The sequence below is a fragment of the Lepidochelys kempii genome, chromosome 6 (genome assembly GCF_965140265.1).
Source record: "Lepidochelys kempii isolate rLepKem1 chromosome 6, rLepKem1.hap2, whole genome shotgun sequence".
Lineage (NCBI taxonomy): Eukaryota > Metazoa > Chordata > Testudines > Cheloniidae > Lepidochelys > Lepidochelys kempii.
Genome location: NC_133261.1, coordinates 120,086,066 through 120,108,737, shown reverse-complemented (window position 1 = coordinate 120,108,737; position 22,672 = coordinate 120,086,066). Strand labels below are relative to the sequence as shown.

The 22,672-nt window shown below is 44.0% G+C and overlaps 1 long non-coding RNA gene across 1 annotated transcript; it reads left to right on the top strand.

The window, feature by feature from the left end:
* The first annotated feature begins 5,347 nt into the window (after positions 1-5,347).
* Positions 5,348-17,511, top strand: LOC140913458 (uncharacterized). The gene is made up of 4 exons (XR_012159596.1): positions 5,348-5,466; positions 6,815-7,004; positions 12,055-12,170; positions 12,263-17,511. It is a non-coding gene; the product is annotated as an uncharacterized lncRNA (long non-coding RNA).
* Positions 17,512-22,672: the final 5,161 nt, after the last annotated feature.

Here is a 22,672-nt window from a genome sequence, read left to right as displayed (position 1 = left end):
GTAGAAATCAGGAAGAATACCACTGAATTCAATGGGGAGCTGCTGGAGCTCAGCAAATCCAACTGAGCAATTGGACTCAGCAGAGTATATGCGGTTTCACAGAGACTGCCCTACGGTTTACGTGAAAATCTTGCTCTCCCAAGACCCCCAATGAGAGTTTTGTTATATTTTACTATTTTTACGGGTGTGTGTGTGAATTTTTCACAGTATTTTAATTTTTTGCTCAAATTTTTCATCAAAATGTAGAATTTCAACAAAAATGGGATAATTTTTTTCATGGAAATTAAAAAAAAAATGTTCCTAAAATAATCTGCAGTGTGGTTTTGAAAGATTAGTTTTAATACACATAAAAGTAAATAAAAACTGCAGAAATGTTCCAGAAATCACCATCAAAAGTGAAATATATATAACTACAGCATAAAAATAATCCAGCTCCTCTGCTTTAAAAATGTTACAAAGACAGAGGACTGAAGTTTTAAGATGTGGAAGAGGAAACTACATATAATACCTGGAGAACTATAGGGGCTAGTTTTTCAATACAGGCAAGGTAAGCCTCCAAAACAATTCAGACCAATTCTTCTACTAGAGTACGTAGGAGCAGTTCTGCTGAGGTTCCTAACATGGCACTGATTCACCCAGCTAAGGATGCAGCCTTGCGTATGCACAGGTATACCATGTATGCATCTCTCTGTAAGCAGTCCTACCTGTCTGTTTTTACAAATACTGCAGACGCCTAGGTTTGGTTTGCATGGATGCATTGATGCTTTTGTACATGCAATCAGTGTGCATCCATTTAGCAAATTGGATGCTATATATATTAACTTAATTCTGTGTCCCTAAGCAATAGATCTGGGTAGAAAAGACTGGCTGCAAATTTGGGAATTGTCGCTTTCAAAGTCAGAAGCTGTTATCATAAAATATAAAATAATCATCTGATTTTGTATAATCACAGTCCCTCTAAACAATTAATTGGTAACACGGATGCTACTCTGAAACCTGTATTATCCCAGTTACCCTAGCCTAGTTTTCAGAAGAGTCACCAAACACGTGCTGTAGGGAAAGAGCTAGGCATCTACCATTGGTCTGTCTAGGTGTTTTATTCTGTGCAGTACCAACTTTTAGGTCTTATATTTTTCAAATATTAGTGTCAGCAGAGATGTCGGTCCAGATTCTCTATTCTAGTAACTGCTCTTTGTGCTGCTAAGCAGTGCTACGTGGCCTTAAACTGGCCAGAAATCACCAGCAGAGAATTCTTCTGTAAAGGGGAATCTCCACTGGTATATTGCTTGTGAAGGGACAGAGCTCCCTCCTACATCCCTGACTTCCACCCCTGGAATGTCAGGGATGGGAGCTCTGCCATGCCGGAGCCGTCACTGGTGAAAGTAGCCTTGCACCAGCCTCGTAAATTAGAGCAGGAGGTGACCAGATGCTAAGCCCAGGCAACCCTGAAATAGGTAACTGCAATGAGCTTCCTGTAGCTGTCCCTTTCCTCTGTCTCATCACTGCCCAGATATCAGAAGCCTCCCATACTTTCTGGTCCAGAATCAGGTCTGCTTCAAATGAGGGGCCAGATCCTCAGCTAGTGTAAAGCCCTTTCCTTCCATGGAGCTATGCTGATTTATGCCAGCTAAGGATCTGGCCCCTCCCACCCCCAAAGTCTTCAGACAATGGGGCAAGAAAAGCAATGCAAATACTAGATGTGTGTTTAACAACACCTTCTTTCATGCTGATCGGGGGATGAAAATGGCTCTTGGGGCCAGACAAAGGAAGAATGGCTGGCCCTTTCAGCTGGAAATTACAGCTCGACAGTGATTCCTGGCTGTATGCTGAACATTATGAAGCTGAAAAGGGGAAGATGTATCTGTGGCAGAAATTGTATCAAATGTAAAAAATAAAAATTGCAATCAATTTCCAGAACAGCGGCTGTCACTGACTAGCTCTGCACTTCATTCAGTTCTTAAACAGATGTAAAGATGGGGTTTCTGTGCCTTCTCTTTCTATCTCCCTTATACAGACACTTTATTATTGAATTAATTATCACGTCTTTGTAAAGTGCTCAAGAATTATTGTATTTTGCTAATGGATTCCTCTATTCAGTGGCATGTAGAGTATGTGGGGGGGCGGGGGGGGGGAGGAGGGAATGTCATAGCTGTGTCACATGGTACATTTTAAAATTATACCGACCTGAACTATGGCATTGCTACCAGCAGCACTATAAAAAGAAAGGTAATTTAAATCAATTAAATCCCAGCTCTTTCATATTGTCATAGAATATTGAGATTCAAAATTAGTGTGAATTCAATAGAGGAACTGGCACTTTTGGAAGTAATTTTAAATACGTATATGGTCGTGTCTGATTTTATTAAAGCCAAATATGCAAGAAAAATGTGTGTGTTTGTGCACAGAAACAAACGGAGCCAGATCTTTAGCGAGCTTAAATCTGCATAGCCCTATGGACTTGGAAAAACCTGATTTACAGCAGCTGAAATTTAGCTCGTTAACCCTCAATTTATGGAACTCGGGATGTGATTCTCCTCTCATTGTCTTCACTGTAAAGCTGGTGTAACTCTACTGAAGTGAACACTTACGCCTGTGTAAGTGAGTGGAGAATCATTCCTTCAATCTGTCTGATGATGGCAGGGAGAGGGCTTCAAAGACATGGGTCCTTTGTGGAGACTATCCTGCTGCCAGCTATGCAGCAATTACAGCCCGGAGCCAAAATCTGGGGGGACCCATAACCGTGGAAAAGGAGGAAAAAAGAGAGTGATGATCTCAAGCAACTAGATTGCAGACCATATAGGGCATTATAGATCCCCGGTTTCTAGAATTGCTAAAGGGGCTGTACAGGCAGGCAGTGTGTAGGGTGCAGCTGGAGTTACACACCCACTGTGGCTCGCTGCATTGAAAAGACAGGCTTCTGTGCTCTGGACTGGCTGAAAAGTCTGAGTTATTTTCAGTGATCGCATCAAGTAGAGAACAATTTTGGATCAAGGCTAAATTATTGCACAGGCCTGGATCGTGGTGGCATGGTCTGCACCACTGAGGAATAGTGACCTTAGGGCAATTGTGTGTCTGCGGATGGGTGGACACAGATATAACTGGCCCACACAAAGGAAAAAATCACTGTCTATTCAAGTGATCTACTACAGGGAAGCAAGGAAGAGAGAGACTGACTAGGTCAGCATAGTTCCATTAACTTCAATGGTGCTTTGCTGATTAACACCAGGTGAGACTTTGGCACTTGAGTATTTATCCTTGTACTGCCCCTTTGTAACCATTTGGAAGATATCCAGTTACTTTAGCAATGTTGAGAGCCACAGAAGCAGCTAGACAGATACTCTCATTGCTTCCTCGTGCCCCTGCCTGTCTGCATCTACCAGTTGTCTTATACTGGGATGATAAACTCCTGGGGCAGGGATTGTCTTTTTGTTCTGGGTTTGTACAGCACCTAGTACAATGGGGCTCTGACTGATGGTTGGGGCAAATAATAACACTACTCATGAGAGCCTAGTTGATGGCTATTAACTCTTCTCTAGATTTTACAGTCATTTTTCACTGGCAGGGGGTGTGGGTAGGAATGAAATTAGTGCTCCCATGGCACTGTGAGGATGCACACTGCTATAGGGGTGCTAAACAAGATTTTACCTGCTGTTATTTCTTTACCACGTCTTGGCCATTGCCTTATCTTTAATCATCAATGAACTAAAAGAGGGGATGTCTTGTCCATTGCTACTCCAGCAGGGGTTGCTGTGGTGCTGACTTTGTTCACCGGGTTTGTCAGTGAGTGCTAACTTCTCACACCTCTGTACTAGGCAACTGGTATGGTGGAGAGGAGGCCACTTGAGGTTCCATTTTGCAGTATGGCATGGGGCTCTGGACAATTGCAGTGTATTGAGATCTGGGTTTCTGCAATGCTCTTCATCTCTGCCTCCTTTTAGGGCGTGGGGGGGCAAGTCCTGGCTTTCCATGACCATCCACCTTAAAGGGACTTGGGCCCTGCTGCTTCTACGCGGGCTGGTCTGATTGAATAGTGTGTGTGTGCGCTAAGATATGAGGTCTGATGGTACAAAACTGGGGTGCTCTAGGACTTGACCTTGCCCAGCTGCAATGTGTAAAATAGCATATACTGTACAATGTGTTCTGGGTGCTGGCAGGCAGCTGGTGCAGGGGGTGTTAGAAGTTGTGGAAAGGGCAGGAAGAAGACAGATGATTTGAGAGGCCAGGAGGAGAGGGGTGTGTGGGAGGGAAAGACATGTCGTTACCCCCTTGATACCTGCTCTCTGAGGCCAATCTCTGCTGCAATCCTTAATGCAAACATTCCCAAATTCAACACTGCCGCTCCTACAGACTCTCCCATACACCAAAGACACTTAACACTGCCTAGGTAAAGCACTTTCCATGTCCCATCACCCCACTATGAAGCCCCCAGCTCCTCGTGTGCAGCTGCCATCCTGTTCTTTCCACCAGCAATGGGCAGGATCTTAAAGTGCTCATTCCACTCCTTCCATGTTCCAAACCCCTATCCTACTGTGCCCATCCTCTCCTTCCCTAAGGCTTATCTCAGCACCCTCCCTCTGAGCTCTACGGCTTCCCCTTTCCTTGCATGATGCGCAGGGTGCTCACTCCCCAGCCAAACCACCAGGCTCAATGCACTCCTCACCTGACCCCTTCCTAGCTCACCCCTAAACCTCAGTGTATGGTCTGCAGGCTCAGTGCATTCCCAAGTTCAGTGACCCCTTACCCATCTGATATCCAGGCCTAAGTACAGCCTCCCTCCTATCCTTGATGCTCCATGCACCCCTAAACCTGGGAATTAGTGCATTCCCTTCCCTTCCATGCCCCAGAAGCAGTGCATCCCTAACCCTGGGGTTAAATGTACCCCTACTCCTCCATGCCCCAGGCTCACCCCCTAACTCCAGGGCTCAAGTCACCCTCTCTTCCCTCCATGCCCTAAGCTCAGTGCACCCCTTTCAGTGCTCCAGGCTCAGGGCACCCCTAACCCTGGGGCTCAGTGCACCCCCTCCCCTGGGACTCAGGTCATCCCTAGACCTGGGTCTTGGTGCATCCCAACCCTGGGACTCAGGGCACCCCTAACCCTGGTTCTTGGTCGTCGTCCCCCCCCCCCCCGGGGTTCAGGGCACCCTCCACTACACTCTCCCCGCAAGAAATTCAAAGCGCCACTGAAGTTGCTCCTGAGATGCCGAGAGCGTCATCGCCTCCTAGCAACTCTCATAGCAACGGGCCAACATCTGCTCCCTCTGGACCAATCCGGGAGCGGCACATCTGGGCTGCCCGCCTCCTGCTCTGAAGCGCGTCGGGGATGCGCTCGGCAGCGACTGGAGGCACCTGCCGGAGCTGGGGCTGCCGCCGCGGGCAGGCTGAGGAGCAGGAGCCGAGCGGGGAGGCGGCGTTTCAAGCCAGGGGCGAGCGCCGGAGCCAGCCCCGCCCTGTGGCCCGGCTTGCCCGGTAAGTGCCTTTGTATTGCACAGCCCAGCGGCCCCTTAGGGCGGCTCGGGCAGGGGGCATGAGGGGGAAGCCCCTGCCTGGCCGGGGCGGTGACCGCCCCCAGGGCTCGCTCTGCCCGCTGCTTGGGAGAACTTCCCCCGCCTCTTCCCCGGCTTTGCGAGCTCTCCAAGGCTGCGGGGGAGGCTTGTAAGGAATTCTCTAATACTAAGCGGGAGCCAGTCGCCCTTTGGCCAGCCGAGTGGCCAGCGCAGGGCCGGGCAAAGGGCAGCTGGATCACAGCATCTCCTGTCTTTCAGTCCCAAACTCGGAAAAGTAACCACAGCAACTCTTTCCATGGGTTCCTCCTGCTCTTCCTCTGGGATGAGACAGCTACCTCTCTATAGGCATTGCTTATATCTGAGGGACCCAGACAGAGAGGCTTGAGCCCTAGGGTTTTCTCATGACTATGTATTAAAAGTGTCCGGTGGGACCTTAAAGACTAACAGATTTCATTTGGGCCTAAGCTTGCCTGGGTTAAAAAACCCACTTCTTCAGATGCATCTGAAGAAGTGGGGTTTTTTACCCACGAAAGCTTATGCCCAAATAAATCTGTTCGTCTTTAAAGTGCCACCACATTCCTTGTTGTTTTTGTGGATACAGACTAACACAGCTACCCCCTGATATTAAAAGTGTGTGTGTCTATACATACAGCATATGCAAGTGCCGACCCACCCTCTTTATAGTTTTCTGATGGGAGTGGTATCTTTAATATGTGTTTAAAAATTCTCCTCTAATATAGAATGCAAGACAGTGCTCAGATACAAGCTTATTTGCATTCATATTGGCTACCTCACCTAAAGGGCAAAAATGGAGACATCCACACTGCAATAATGGGACCGATCGTAAATGATAAATTCTGATGTTTCCAAAACCTACTTTATTATATACACATTGTGTAGGTGTGTATATAATAAGAGATTGTTACTACTCCACAAAATTATGTTGCAATCTTGCTCGCAGTACTTCAGCTTTTTTTTCAGGAAAGGTACAGTCTGACAGCAATCAATCAAAGGGTATAAAAGTCTGTAACTTAAAAAGGAGGAGTTCAGGACAGTAAAAGGATATGGCTCATGTAATGACACGGCCTTTCGAGAACCAGGCAGTCGGACTAACAGCGTTCCCGCTTACGTAATTATAAACACGCTCCTCAGTGAAATGAGGGTTTGTAATGTTTCAATGACTTTATGTTCCAAATGGCGCCTAAGAAATAAGGTCAAAGCTATGGAGCTGCATGTGACTGCGGGGAATGGCTTTTTGTGTTACGAAATATCATGGGGTCTCCTTAAGCAACATTTTGATCTTTTACAAGCTAACAACTTTCGGTGCGCACCTTGATTTTGCCGCGCGAAGTGTTTGTCTCTCCTTGACCCACCCCACCAGTGCACCAGTGCGGCGCTGTGAGAGATGCTAGCAGAGCCTGGGCAAAGAGGGAGTTTGACCCAAAACCATTCCAGAGAGCCGCGCTGCAGATTGATTCAGCACCACAAGGAAACCGACAGGTTAGCCAACTACCCACAATGGCCGTTGTCTAAATACAGAATAAACGTCTCTTTAATAGAATTTGGACAATCAATATAATGGGCTGCTTTCCGGCGAGACTGCTCCAGTGTAGAAGTTGAACAAGGGGTTGCTTATTCATAGCTATTTTAAAAGGGGGCCAACCAGAAAAGATGATTTTCTCTTATTTATTTGCTATACACAGACCAAATCCTGCTCACTTTGCTAAAGTGAATAGTCCCAAAGAAGCTAACGGAGCTACTGGGATAAGCAAGGTGATGATCTCCCTGTGATTAAGTACAATGTCTTCACTAATGTAAAAGCCAAACTTTCTCGAGCACTGGGATACTTGTATCAGTGAAGAAAAAGTGCACAGAATTAAGTAGTGGGGTCCTCAGAGATGATTAGCCAACCACAAGGAATGTCATTTTAAAGCACGAAGCCAGCAGTTTCAGCAACATTAAACAGTATGGATACAGTTTAGCAGTCTTTACTCAGGTAAAACTCCATGCAAGTTAAATGGAGTTTTCTCTGTTTAAGGTCTGAGCAAGGAATGCAAGATTTGTCCTGCTCTTTTAAAAAGATTGTAGCTAATTTTGAATCCATATGAAATCTTTGAGCTGGCAAAGTGCCTCCCTTCCCCAGGTTCACCTGTTCGTGGTGCAGTAGCTTCACAGAGTCAAACAGGAGAGCAGCTACTCTCAGTGCCCAGGAAAGATGGAACCTCAGCAACCTGGTGTCTTAAATCAAACAAAGATTTCAGCCAGGATGCTCCTTAAGTGCAAGCTGTGCTTGGGTTAGAGAAAAAATAATTTATTACTGTATTTTGACAGCAGTCGCAAGGACTTTACAGTATTTCCCAGGGTGTCAAAGTCATGTCTCCTATTGAAAATAAATGTCAATTTCTATTCGTTTAAAAGCCTGAAGTTTTCTATTTAAGTATGCAAGAGACACTTAGATATGGTATGCGTCTCGGTCATCTTTAGCCCGCCTGCAGATTGATGATCTTCCCGATGCTGTGATAGGAATCTAAGTAGGAACATGTTACTACCATTCACCTTGAAATGTGCATTAAGCTCATATTGTAGTCAGTGAATCTCAGAGGTTATCAGCTGCAGATGTCTGGGTCACCAAGCCACTGTTGAGGTGCTGACACAGCCCCTGTCACTGCATCATCTGAGCAGGTCATAAATGTGAATGAGTTTCCCCTCAGGCAGTGAAGCGGAAACTGAGGCACAGAGAATTAAGTAACTTGCCCAAGGTCACACATGCAGTCTGTAGAAAAGCTGAGAATAGAACCCAGGTCTCCCGAGTCCTCCTCTAGGGTCCTAACCACAAATCCATCATTCCTCGTCACCTAACTAGATAACCATTTATTAACCCAAGTCTTGTCTCCTGCCCCTGATATAAATTGCATCATTGTTAAAATCACTCTACATCAACTGATTAAAGTGAAAGCATTTGCCCTGTTATTGAGACCATTGTTATGATCACACAGGTCAAATTAAAGAGCCTCTTGCAATTTTCAGTCAAAGTATGACATTGCTATATTCTGAATATATTTCCACTTTAATTTAGATAAGATAACCCTCTGTTCCAAGCATGCTTAATACATCACTGCATATCATGCCGTGTAGCACTACTATTGTTATTCTTGAAATTAATAGAAAGGGGCACATTAGGCAGTTAGAGCATATAATTAAAGACATTGTAAAGTTACATTTGGGGAATCAAGATTAGAGATGTAGGCGTCTATTCTCTCACTGATGTGTGGGATTTATGCTTCTAACTGCCATTAGCATTGATGGGCGCTACAAATGCAACTCCCCTGTGCACTGAGTGTTGAGAACAGACATTCAGAGTGTGTCATGTGAAGTGTAAATAGCGCACCAGTGTGAGGGGGAAAGAAGGCCAATCTGGTTAACTGCCATGGAGATCCACCAGTGCCCAGCACCTTGGAAAATCAGGCCACAGACTGTTAGTTTAGCCTTTGATGAACAGGAATGGATGTAAGCGTGTGCTTGTATGCTTTGCTGAAGGTGACTATCCTTATTTTTGGAGGTTGGAAGTATGGGCCAAATCCAGCGCTGTTGTAAGCAGGGACATCACCAGTGATGTTAGTAGCATTGCACCCACTGGCACTACTGGAAAATTTGGCCCTCTGGCTTGAACTGTGGTGTGGTGGTGAAGAAATTTGATAGGGTTATCATACAGCTGTCTCCCAGTTTGAGAGCCAGGGGGAGAGACTCATGACCCCTTGCTGTAACTGTCAAAACACTTGGCTCCCAAGAAGAGCCTTACGCACAAGGAGCACCGAGTCAGTGTGTTTATATTGAAACAAAGCCCTAAGAACCTCATTCCCGGCTGCATTACTCCAGTTTTATGCAGCTGTAAATTGAAACCAGGCTGAAAGATGTACATAACCAGCCAAATCAGAAAATACAACATCAGTCGTAAGCGTGAGGGTATCCCAAACCTCAGTTAGCATGTCTTTCTTTGGGTTTCCGAGTGGGCACTTTCTTTGGGTTTATAAACACAGAAATAAGAGGGCTCTGGGTGGCACTGGGGAATATCCCCTGATTGGGTCTTGTCTAAGTTGGTAGTTGAAGTCACAGAGCATTGTGGGTGTGCAAGGAATACGGGATCAAACCCTCAGTTGTCTAACTTAGCTGTGAGGGACAGTTCATTCTCCCTACCCATTAAGATCTTGGTGTTTCACATCCACGTGCATTTCCTACTGTTCCATATATGAATAAGTGAATATCTGTGGAAATTGCTATTTGGGCACTTAACTGCCTGCATGCATGATTGCAGCAATATATGTGCAAATCAGAGTGCATGACCATACATGTTTGTTAAGTACACGAATAAGGCTCAAACTTTTGAAAAATTTCCTTTTAATTTGAGTCACTTGCTTAGTTTAAGGTTTGCTCTGTTGTTGAGAAACATTGTCTCAAATTCTCCAGGATATTAAAACTTTTCCCTCCAATTGCCTCGGGCATAAAGCTGACTTAAATCCAGCACCTCAGACCCTTATAAAAAGGCATTTTGAGTGATGTATCACCATGATAGTGGCTCCAACACTGCACAGCTGCTGGCTTAGGGGGCATGAGCGCGGAGAAAAGGATGTGGCCACGCATCCTGATGCCCCAGGATCATGGGAGCATCACCTTTAAAGCTGTGCTGGTAACACGTTGCATCAAGTGATCTAGTGAAGCCCAGGACTTTGAAAGTTAAAGAGAATTAATCCTTCCCATCAGGGTTTGCAGGCCAGCCTTGTAGCCTTCTGTAGTAGGGGAACCCCACCCTGGCTAAACAATCGGGGAGAAAACACTGCATGGAGAACCTCACGGAGATCTTTCTCTTTCAGATGCTTCCTGTGGGATTTTCCATGAGCTCTGGCAAAAGGGCTGTTAACCAGCTGGATCTGGCCCCTGGGAAATATCCCAGCACAGGAGAAATCCCTGATTGACACAAAGCCAGTAAAACTGGCTCTATGCCATCCTCCCCCACTCCACCGCAGGAGCCCCTGGCACAAAAGATGTGTTGGAGTGTGGCTAGGACATTCCCATGCTGTAGCTATCCCTGGCTGCCAAAATGGCCCCTTGGTGCCAGTTAGGTCTGTCCCCCTCCCCAGCTTACTCAGGATAAAAGAGGCACACAGGTGACATGAAGCCACCTCTGCCCCCTTTCCCTCCATCTATTGGTCCCTGTGCCAAGCTCTGGTGTAGGGATGAATTGGGCCCTTGATGTCCAATGAAACATTCTGGGGATCAATCCTGCTCCCACTGAAGTCAATGGGCAAAATGTCCATGGACATCAGTGACAGTGGATTAGGCCCACTGAATCATATAACATAGGCATTGCCTGTTGGAATCCAGCTGCTCTCATGTTGGGTATAGTGTAGGAGAACACACAGTCACACATTTAAGGAGTGTATCAGCGCTCTAAGCAGGAACCTCAGCTTGGCTGGAGCACTGTGAAAGTTTAGGGGAGGGGTAGTTAATCAGGCACTAACTTATCATGCTAGAACTCTTACGGAGGGATGGGTCCACAACAAAACCCCCAGGGCCCAGCAGCAGATGGTCAGAGCCAGATCTGCTCCTGCATGTGGCCCTTCTCTCCGTAGTGGGCTGAAACAAAAGCCTTCATCCAATGCCCCCACCCCAACCTCTGTGGTCTGGGTCCACCTCTTCCCTCCTCTGTAAGTTTTGTTGTGGAATCAAATGGAGTATTCTTTCTGTTCAGTGCCTATCTGAGTCATACAGAACTATGGAGATTGACTTATAAGCAATAAAACACAACTAAGTGTGACCACTCCACACCACGCTGAAATCCAACTAAGATTTTACTTTCAAGAGCTCATTCACTTTGCTGTGACCACAGCATCACCTAGTGTGTAGAATGGTAATTACGCTCCAATGAAACCACCCCTTCAGTGCTTCACTGTGGGACGTGGGGGGTAACATGGTCTCTCTTGTATGATGAGTAAACAATGCTGAACCATAAAGCTGCTCTATGGAAGAGTGAAGAAACAACTGTTATTGCATCCCACCCATATACATTACTGTGGGTGAGACGCCGTCAAATCTTTACACGGGATGTAAATTCACATCCTTGTTCAATGTTGCTGAATGCCCTTCCTAGGTTAAGTGCATCACGGGTACTAGAACATCTGAACTCAACAGATGAAACCATCCATTTATACTACTTACTATTCCATTGGTTGATCATATTTCTGTAACCACTGCTAGCCTCCCACCCTTCCAATGGCTCATTAATTTCACCTGAGTCACATATCAAGGTAATGTAAGTTTTTGTGGCAGGAGTCTTGCCTTTCTCTTAGTTCTGCAATGTGTCTAGCACCACCTGTGTGTGCTTGAAAAAAAAAAAAGATGATAGAGCTAATGATCTGTAAACAAAACTCCTGTTAGTCTCAGAAACCAAGCAGCCGCGGCTTATAGACACATCATTTTGCACATGCCAGACTAACATTACAGGGGACATCAATTTGCCACAATCGTTGCTGATACTCTATTTTTTGTTGCACAGCTGATCCAATCAGGGTATTGACAAATACGCTAACGACGTCGAAAGTAGCCTACTTTAAGAGAAAATATGCAGAAGAAGAAGATTTACATCAAGATTACCAGGGGTATTTTCCAAAAGTGAGTATGTTTCTAATAAATATTCCAAAGGGGAAAAGCTCTTGTTCTTATTCCTTGATCCTAAAACTATATTGGTTATTTTTACTTCTCAGCACCTGATATTACCTGAGGACCGGACTTGTATTCTAAAACTGTCTCTGCAGAAACTTCGATTCCTTGAAGACCCTGAAACCTATCTCCGCAGGTCTGTGCTTATTAACAATTTGCTGAGGAAGATCCACCTAGAGACAGACAAAGAGAGCTATGAATACTTTAAGGAGGCACCCTGTTATAGGACCGCTTACTCGGATACAAGAAAACGGCTGAAGTTTATGGTACAAGAATGCTGTTCTCAGTCACTCTATTATGAAGAGCTGCATTCGTATCATATTGTGCCTTATTCTACAGAGAATTCCATTTATGGAATGGGCTATACAAGCAGCCACTTGGAGCAAAATTCTCAGTTGCTTATTTATAAAATGAATTGAAGTAGCTGTTAGATCCACTGATGTTTTGTTTCTGAATGCTTGAACTGCTTATGAACATGCGAAGATGAGGCACTAATTGTAAACACACTTGTGATGAAAGACGGGATACAAACAGAGATGAATGGAGGGTACTTTGATTAATACTCTGCAGTCATTGGTATGCAAAGGGTTTTATAAGCAGAGAGCTTGCGTGCAATGTATTTTGTAGAAACTAAGCGACATTAAGTTGCCAGTGTAGATATAAACATTTTATCTACTTTGTATTTAAATTATGCCATACCAGGTGAGAGGTAAAAACCAAAAGTGACAGATTATTCTGACAATGAAGATTCAGGGGTGGGAGTTATTTTCTGTAAGGTTTAGAAAGCACGTTTTCTTTGAGAAATGCTTTGAATGTGAAGGAATCAGTGCCAAAAGAAATGTCTCTTTGGTTAGGATTTTCAAAAAAGCAAAATAACTCATCTGGTACTCACAAGAAATTCTACACTGAGATCAGTCAGCACTGTAGTGAGGGTGTTTTTAACTGAGCCACTAAATTGCTCTCACTTCTTACTTATCTTTCTGTTGACAACATTTTGCGACAAAACGGGATGACTCAGATGAAAGTCTATTCTCAGCCAGTTGTCAGTGTTTTCTAAACATGATTTGAATCCCCTCCAGGTTGCCTGGCTGGAATTCTGAGGTTTGTGTGTGTGCGTGCGCTATTTACTATTCGACCATGTGGTACAACGCACTATCAGTGTTAGAGCTTAGGTGGGCACTTTTTTGTGATTTGAAAACAAAATAAAACAAAAACCCACATTCCAGAAAGGGAATATATTAGACACACTGGAGTAAAACCTCAGAGGACTTTCATTTGAGATGAGTTTAATCTGCATTAGTGACAGTGTTTGAGGTGGAGTTAGATGTCTAATGTCAATTTTTGGAATTTCCTTTAGAATATATATCAAGCATGTCCTATGAGACACATTGCGCAATCTGACCACGGGAATGGGAAAGTCATAGCTGCCAGAGCTATGTTCTGAAAATACCAAAGAGTAGTATTAGGGAGAGAATGACATTAAAATAAATGGGGTCAAAAGCAGGGATTGCACTGTAACTTGGGAGAACATTATGAACAAGCCAGTAAACTACATAGTTACCAATATATTTGTTGTTCACTTACTGATGACTTGCGACACAGAATTGCTGAACAAATATGCCTGATCCAAAGCTTATGGAAGTCAATGGGAGTCCTATAGACTATAAGTTTACAGTGAAGGAATCAGCTTTGCATTGCAGGTTTTAGCCACTGGAGCTTTAAAGGTAATGCTAAGTGAAATAATAGTATATTGTAACAATGGAGGCAGACATGTATTCAAGTAACCAATTTTCTCATGTAGATTTGACTGATGCTATTTCTCAAGCGTTATACAGTATGAACAAATAAAAATGGCCTTACATGGATGTGCTTAGTATAGAACAAAGATTCCACCTGTAACCCTACTTAAAATGCCTTGCTCTTGTATATTGCACACACAATTGCTGCTGTCAGACATGTATTAACCGTACAATAAATAAAAGACAAGGGCAGGAAGTATGAGGAGCAAAGTCAAGTGAGTCAAGGATGATATTCATAGTTAGAAGCCAATGCAGGTTTCAGAGACAGGAAGAGAGAGAACTAAAAATCCAGGAAAGAAGAGAATTTGTAGTAAAAATGTTCAGACCTAAATTCAACACAACTATTACTCCCAAATTTCAGAATCTACAACTGTATGAAATGCTCTTACTATTAAATAGCCTACGGACAGCACAGAAATGGGAAAGCTGGAAAATGGGGCAATGCCGTTTCTTAAGTGAAATTAGTAATTGTGAATGGTTAGGTTCTGAGAGGCCACTTTCATTTTTCTTAGAAGCAAAATGTCCATACTTACCTTGGAGGTAAAGGGGTCAAATTGTCTGAAGACCAGATCCTCCGCTGGTGTGATTCAACATAGCTCCGCTGGTGTAAATCAATGGCCTCTTGTTGGCCCACTGGAGTAATGCCTGCAGAAAAACTGGCCCAAACTTTCAAACATTAGCTTGCATTTTGCAAACTGAAGTATTTTGAAAAAAACATCAGTTAAAAGCTACTAATATACGCTACCTATCTCAACAAGGAAAACTGAAAGAAGGCCAGGCTAGTCTGGAGAAAGGCTCCAATTATCTAGTATGTGTAATAAGTGTACTACTATAAACCGGTAGTGAAATGAGTTTACTGTATGATATGTGAGAGAATGATATGATCAGTGCTGTTAGAGGAGCCATCATCCCTCAGAGAGCTCTCTTATCTCTGATGGTACATTGCCTACTGTGTGCGCAGGGACAGGTGGGGAAAGGGATATTAGAGGACTAATAGGTGTCTCTGGGAAATTATTTCTGCCTTCTGGTTTTAAAAATATGTAATTTTCTGCTCGAAAGTGAACAGATTCATGCACTTTTTTCTTTATGTTAGTTTTTCTGCAGCATTCGAAATGATCAGCTTATTTTATGAAATGCTAAATAACCCTTTCTCACTGACTGACAGTATATGCACACTATACTTCTGGGCTAAAAGGCAAGGCTCATTACATTAAATTATACTTCACAAATAATTTATAACGTTACTTCTACTATTTTGCAAGAAAGGAAGGGAAAAAAATTGAGCTGGAGTTAGCCTTTAACCTTTGCTAGAACTACAATACTTGTTGAAGTCATCTTTGAAAAAATGACTTTGTCTGGGGAAATAAGTAACTGCTTTCTGGCCTGTTAAAAGCTTATTTTATATGATGCTGCATGATGGGTTGCAGCTTAATGCACCTTTAAAAGATATCAAGGAAAAAACAAACATTCTGAACGGGTCTCAGGTAACTAATTCCTTGGCGTTTCAGAAGATCAAGGGTTTGGTTCTTCCAGAGACGGCTGAAAAATGGGATAACATTTTCACCAAAGTTTTGTTCCTCTCTTTTTGGGCCAAAAAAGTTTAAGCAAAATGTAATTAAAATATTTCAAGCAGAAACTGGATGAAATTTTTGTGAAATTTTCCCACCCACTCCTTTCTTGGTTAAATTCTTGAGGAAAAAAATTAATCAAAAACTTCAGAATTGTGAACATTCTCAACTACCCCCCTACTTGCGCTTCATGTCGCTTAGCTGTTTATTGCAGAGCTTTGCTCACACCGTACACAGCTGCAAATGACTGCACAGGCATACTGAAGAGGAGAATCAGACCCTACAACTTGACTATGGAAGTTATTAAATTATCTAGTGATATCTGAATACTCTGTTACCAAGCCACCATTTAGTACTGTAATCCAGATACATAAAGAGATGTTTTATTGATAAAGCCATTCAGGGTTTAGTTTGACTTCTGCAACACGTTTTTCTGAACTTTCCTAGGTGATCCCATCTATAGGTAGCCCAGAGTCAGACTTCAGTGTAAAGAAATGTATATGATTTTACAACTGTACTATGCCCACACACAGATCATATTTGTATTGGGTGTAAAGAAAGTTTTTTTCCTTCCTCTCAAAACCAGTCGTCTTGGAATATATTCTAAAAATAATGTATGACACCTTAGAGACAATATAAAGGATATGTCGAACAGGGAAAGATTTGGTAGCAACATTTGGTAATTTTGCAAATGACTGGCTTAAGAAAAATTAACGTTTAGTGCAGTGTTGCATGTATTTACTCAGAAACTCACTTGACTGTTTAGTATAAACATGTAAATTATTATGTTTTCTTTGTACCACTTTTCCTGGTTGGCTTCAAGTGTCAGGCCTGATCTTGAAAACATTTATTAGCAGGCATCGTGCTTATTGCTCTGAGTCATCTCATTGCCTGCAGTGGAACTACATGTGGCCATAAGCATTTACAGGATCAAGCTCATAATTATCACTTGCCAAAAGCAGAGTGTCTTGCAGTTACATGATAGAGGACTTACATACTCCTGTAAGTCACATGCATTTGGAAATACAATGGATTCTGTAAGCTTTTACAATGTATGTGTAGTCTCATTGATGTCAATGGGATACTCATGCTTAAAGTTAAGCATGTGCGTAAGTACTTGCAGGATCTGGCCTGATGTATACAGTGGAGCCACTCCCAAATTGCCTAATTTTCAATGGATGTGATTACTGAGCTACCGCTTGAGTTCTTGAATATGTATATCAGGCATCGTCAGTAGAAGTTTTGTTTTTAGTGAATGCGTTCAGTTGAGTATATCGAATATTGTGCCTTAAAGTCCCCTCATCATAGGAGCCTTCTGTGAAAACTAAACCACAATATAGCTGATGATAATTTTGTGTATTCTCCAAAGATCCAGGCTGATACTTGGGAGTACATTAAAAAGCCATCACTCTAAAAAGAAACCTAATAGCAGGATCTCAGACTCTAACCAATATAAACCAAGGCTTTACTTTTTCCTCTTTATTCAATGATTTCTCTTTCATGATTCATTCAGTGATATTTTCCCAGTTCTTGTCATACTCCTTGGGTTCTATTTTACCCACAGCTGCAGGTTATACACAAGATGCTCTTCAGATAAATTCAGTGACAGAGCTGCAAAACAGAATCCTCTCTTTCATTTAAATCCTTTATATACAATGTTTTTGCATCAGGGAATCACCCTGGCATATAATAGCTTGTGCAGGCATTGTCAAATATATTTGATATTAATAAAGCATCAAAAGGAGACATCTCTTTCTACTGAAAAGCATGAACCTGCATTATAATATTAGATTGTGATTCTATACCACTTAGTTGGAGTAATACATATTTGTTGTATAATCATGGAAAAATGTTGTTTTTAATGTTTAAAATTACTTGGGACCTGGTTTAAGAGATTGTTTTCTAAAGTGAATGGTAGAAAAAGTGTACATGTATTTTAAATATATATGTGTGCATGTTATTAATAAAAAATCTATTTCTATTGAAACATATAAGCTTTCATCGAAAAATTCCAAGTACACAGTGATCAATTTATATGATGATTATTTGATGCCACACAAACTTATTTATCATCCCTGTCGTGGGGCAAGTGCACCCCTTCCCTTCATGGGAGGGGGTGGAGATAATGATGGCTCCGTGGCTGAGTCTATACAACCATCCCTTGTCTTGGGATAGCTTGACATAGGGGTAAAAGGCAACAGGGCTGCCCCGTTCAGCTGGGGCTGTGTGGCTCAGCAGCTAGACAGGGGAGTGGACCACCACCAGAAGAAAGGGTGGCAGCTGGGTAGGGGGACCCTGGTTCTCCTTGCTCTACCATATCCCAGCTCAGGGACCTGCCAGTGGCAAGTATGCCCACCACTGGGTTGGTGGGGTATCCGCCTGAAACACGCTGACCCCACATGGCACAATTACCTAGTCCCCCTGAACTACTTCCTACCCTGTTCCTGATGCAGCATCTCCGGAATCCCCAGTGTCTCTTGGCTCCTCAGTCAGCTGCTCCCTTTTGTATCTAGTCTCCAGCCAGAGCATGGCCAGCAGAGCCGCATGGGTGTGGCCTCCTTGGCCCAGAGAGTAGAATTAACCCTCGCAGTACCAGTGCGGGGCAAGTGCGCCCCATCACAATCCCAAACAGATGGTTTTAACACCTTCAAGTTTAACACAATCTAATTTAAAAAACAAAACAAAAAATGTAGGTCTCAATCCTACAGTCTGAACTACATGATAGACTCTCACATCTGTGCTGGAACCATCTGGAGGTTAACAGGGTCACTGCAGATACAAGCGTTTGCCTAAATTGATCTGATTCCTGGATGCAGATCCTCATCTAAGGTTTTTGAGAAATGCTCTGTCATTTCTTCATGGAAATTACTTATTTAAATTCATCTAAAGTCCCTGATCTGGAGGATGGTGTGGATTGCACTCTCAGCAAATTTGCGGATGATACTAAACTGGGAGGAGTGGTAGATACGCTGGAGGGCAGGGATAGGATACAGAAGGACCTAGACAAATTGGAGGATTGGGCCAAAAGAAATCTGATGAGGTTCAATAAGGATAAGTGCAGGGTCCTGCACTTAGGACGGAAGAACCCAATGCACAGCTACAGACTAGGGACCGAATGGCTAGGCAGCAGTTCTGCGGAAAAGGACCTAGGGGTGACAGTGGACGAGAAGCTGGATATGAGTCAGCAGTGTGCCCTTGTTGCCAAGAAGGCCAATGGCATTTTGGGATGTATAAGTAGGGGCATAGCGAGCAGATCGAGGGACGTGATCGTTCCCCTCTATTCGACATTGGTGAGGCCTCATCTGGAGTACTGTGTCCAGTTTTGGGCCCCACACTTCAAGAAGGATGTGGATAAATTGGAGAGAGTCCAGCGAAGGGCAACAAAAATGATTAGGGGACTGGAACACATGAGTTATGAGGAGAGGCTGAGGGAGCTGGGATTGTTTAGCCTGCAGAAGAGAAGAATGAGGGGGGATTTGATAGCTGCTTTCAACTACCTGAAAGGGGGTTCCAAAGAGGATGGCTCTAGACTGTTCTCAATGGTAGCAGATGACAGAACGAGGAGTAATGGTCTCAAGTTGCAGTGGGGGAGGTTTAGATTGGATATTAGGAAAAACTTTTTCACTAAGAGGGTGGTGAAACACTGGAATGCGTTACCTAGGGAGGTGGTAGAATCTCCTTCCTTAGAGGTTTTTAAGGTCAGGCTTGACAAAGCCCTGGCTGGGATGATTTAACTGGGAATTGGTCCTGCTTCGAGCAGGGGGTTGGACTAGATGACCTTCTGGGGTCCCTTCCAACCCTGATATTCTATTATTCTATGATTCTATCTTGGAAGGTATTTTCAAATCAACTTGAGTTCCACCGAATATTTCCATTTAGATAGTAAAGAAGGGCCCCAGACAACATACGCAGCTATTAGAACTGGTTAGGAAATGGGTTTCTGTCCCTCTGCTCTTCCTCACCCACCTGCCATCCAAAATGATGAAAATGGAAAACCTTTTTGTTTTGTCAAAATGTTTCTTCAAAATTTTTGGGAAAATTCATTTACCCAAATACTCATTTGGGATTTTCATTTACCCCCTTCTCCCTCAAAGAAACCAACCAAAACAATCTGCAACCAAAACCTGAACATTTTGGAGTTGCTCAAAACCAAAATAATTTAGATGAAAATGGAATTTTTTCCACAAAAAATGCTGTTTAATTGAAAATGTTTGGAAAGAACTGCTACATCTGGTCAAAAATTTTATGACCTGACAGAGGTCCAGTTATCAAAGATAATCTCTTAAGGTCATAAGGAGGGAAAGCACAGTCTTGTAGGCCGAAATCCTCAAAGGTATTTAGGTTCCTGTAGCTGGGTGGTGGACTTCACTAGGTTTGCAGGAGCTGTGTGTAGAGGCAGTGAGGTGGAGCTAGCCAGGGAATCGGAGACAATAAAGCACAAGTTTTTTTCCCCCCTCAGCCCTCTGCCCTGGGCTTAAAAAGGTCATCCAAGAAGTGAAGCTTATTCCAGCCACTTCCCTTGGCCAGGTTTATGAACATGTTGGCAAGTCAAGAATTGCTCCCCGGAGCCAATGTGTCATTCTGATATTGCTGTTTAAAGCATTAATTGTGAAATTTTGGTTTACTTGACTGAACCTGAATCTTATGCCCTGACTTGAATGGGAGTTGGGGGCACTCAAGTCCAAAGCCTCAGAAGTATTTAGGTGCCTAACTCCTATTGATTTCTGCCATTTCAGTGGCAGTTAGGCACTAAAATACCTGGGCCTCAGTACTTTGCAAGACTGAGCCTTAGATCTGGGCATGATAAATCCAGCAAGCCATGTATTCTCTCTCTTCTCCTTCCCATAGAGTGGTGCTATGCTATTTTGTATCCTACCCAATCCTAGGGCATCCAGCTCCTGGAGTAGCTCCTAGCTGGGATCACATGGTGTAGAGGTGCCATGCCCATCCCACCCCCAGAGGCTACATTAGGTGATGGTCTGGAAGTCGCTGTGACAGCTTTAATGTCATCCGAGGAGTCCCTTAGAGGGAAAATTCATGGGCTTGGACTCCCTGTTTACCACTGTTTATTATTCCTACTGTGGCAGTGTCCCAGGACCCCATTTTGCTAGGTGCTGTACAAACAGAACAAAAAAATGGTCACTGCCCCAAAGAGCTACAATCTACATATGTGATGAGAGATAACAAGTGGCTACCCTAGACAGATGGGGTCAGCACAAGGGAACAGGGAGACTCTTACAGGAAGTGTCATAAGCAGCAGTCAGTTATTGCTCTGGAGGCGTTGTGGCAGAGGGGTGTCCTGAAGGAAGCAGCTTTGCAGCAACAAGGCTCAGGGGGACTGGATGCTACCTGGCGATCTGGGCCTCCATGTACACGTTTGATTTCTTTTCAGGGATTTGTTACTCAAAAAGGGGTGGGAACTGAACACGGCACCCACAGTATCACTGTCAGGCTATTTCCCTGCATGTTATGTGTGGTTGGAACAGCCCACGTACCTGGAGAGGAAGAGGGCACCCTTGTAAACAAACGAGCTGGAGCAAGGCGTGCAAACCCCATGGGGAACAGCTTCCCAGCTCAGATCTGCAGGCCAGGCCCTCCAGTTCAGTGCAGACCCTTTTACATCACAGACAGAACTTGGCCCTACAGCCATCTTACCCAGTGACCATGACTCACCCCACTGGAGCACTGAGCCTCCACTGCTTCAGAGTCAAGGGAGGGCTTCTTTGCCATGCCCTTGGCTGCCAGAGGACAGGGGAAGCAGGCACGGCCAAGACAACACTGAGTTACGCTGATCTTGACCTGTGGTTTTGATCACTTATTTACAGTCACTATAAGTTAAAGTGGCCCCCATTTGGCACACAGGTCCAGAGGCCGCTCTGGCATCAGCAGAGTACAAACGCAAGCCTTGAGCCACATATATTCTGCTCTCCATGCAGTTCAGACCATATCCATTTAGACCCTAAGATACTCTGAGCCAGATGAGACTACGCAGAGTCTTTAGAACTCCTGGCAGAAATGAGCTAGGGAGTACTGCTTTCAAGTCTTTTATAAAGCAGCAGGATTACCCACATTCCCTCAGTTCTTTTGGGTAGTTGTATTGTTCCTTTAAACTATCCACAGCTGGGTTCGCTAAATGCCTGACAGTAGCTAGTCCAGGGAGCAGGCAGCCTTTGCTGGACCCAGCTACAGATTGGAGGTCGTTGCCATTCCACATGAGGTAAGGTTGCAGATAACTGTTAGAATATAGATATTCAGGCCTGCTTGTAAAGGCCTATACTTTAAGAATGCAGGTGTATTTTATCACTTAGCTAGTTACAGGGGTATAAAAACAAAGAATCAAAATCACAGTCCCCCTGTGTATGGGCCTTGTCTCACTAGGCTAGTCTGAGGCCTTGATTGTAGGCTAAGGAGAACCTGACAGATTAACAATAGAAAAGCGGGGGCCATAAAGATAAAACAATACAGAAATGAGGGTTTCACAAACACTAATACGTGATTTCTTGCTAGACAGGATGCTGTCAAATTAAGTTTTCTTTAACTATCTTAAGATCTGTTTCTTTATCTGGTGGTGATGGGCACAATCAGGACAGGATCGTCTTCCTAATAGCCCAACACCTTGTGGATTGCTCTGGGACTTAGGTGGGATTGGGGTAGCTAAACGCCTAGAGGGAGGCAGCAGGGTGTATGGTCAGAGGGAGAAATGTCGACGCCCAGTAGTGCTGGAACAATTTTTATAGTGGGGGTGCTGAAGTCGAAACCATGTATTTGGGTTGTTATTACTACTTCAAGCCAGGGGGTGCAGCAGCACCTCCAGCACCCCTTGTTCTAGCACCTCTGTAGATGCCAAGGGAACATTTCCCCTGAAAAGCTTAGGCGCCAAGTGAGTTTAGGTGCCTACAAGGTTCGGCGGGAGTTCTGTGGATTGCAGGGGAGCCACAATTGGGACTTAGGTGCCTAAACCAGGAATTTAGTGCCTAAGTCTGGGATATAGGTGTCTGAGTGCTTTTGTGGACCGGGGGAAGAGGAGAGAAAATGGATGGGCTTTTTCCTGCTCTGAGGAAAGTTGGGAAGATGAAACACGACAAAC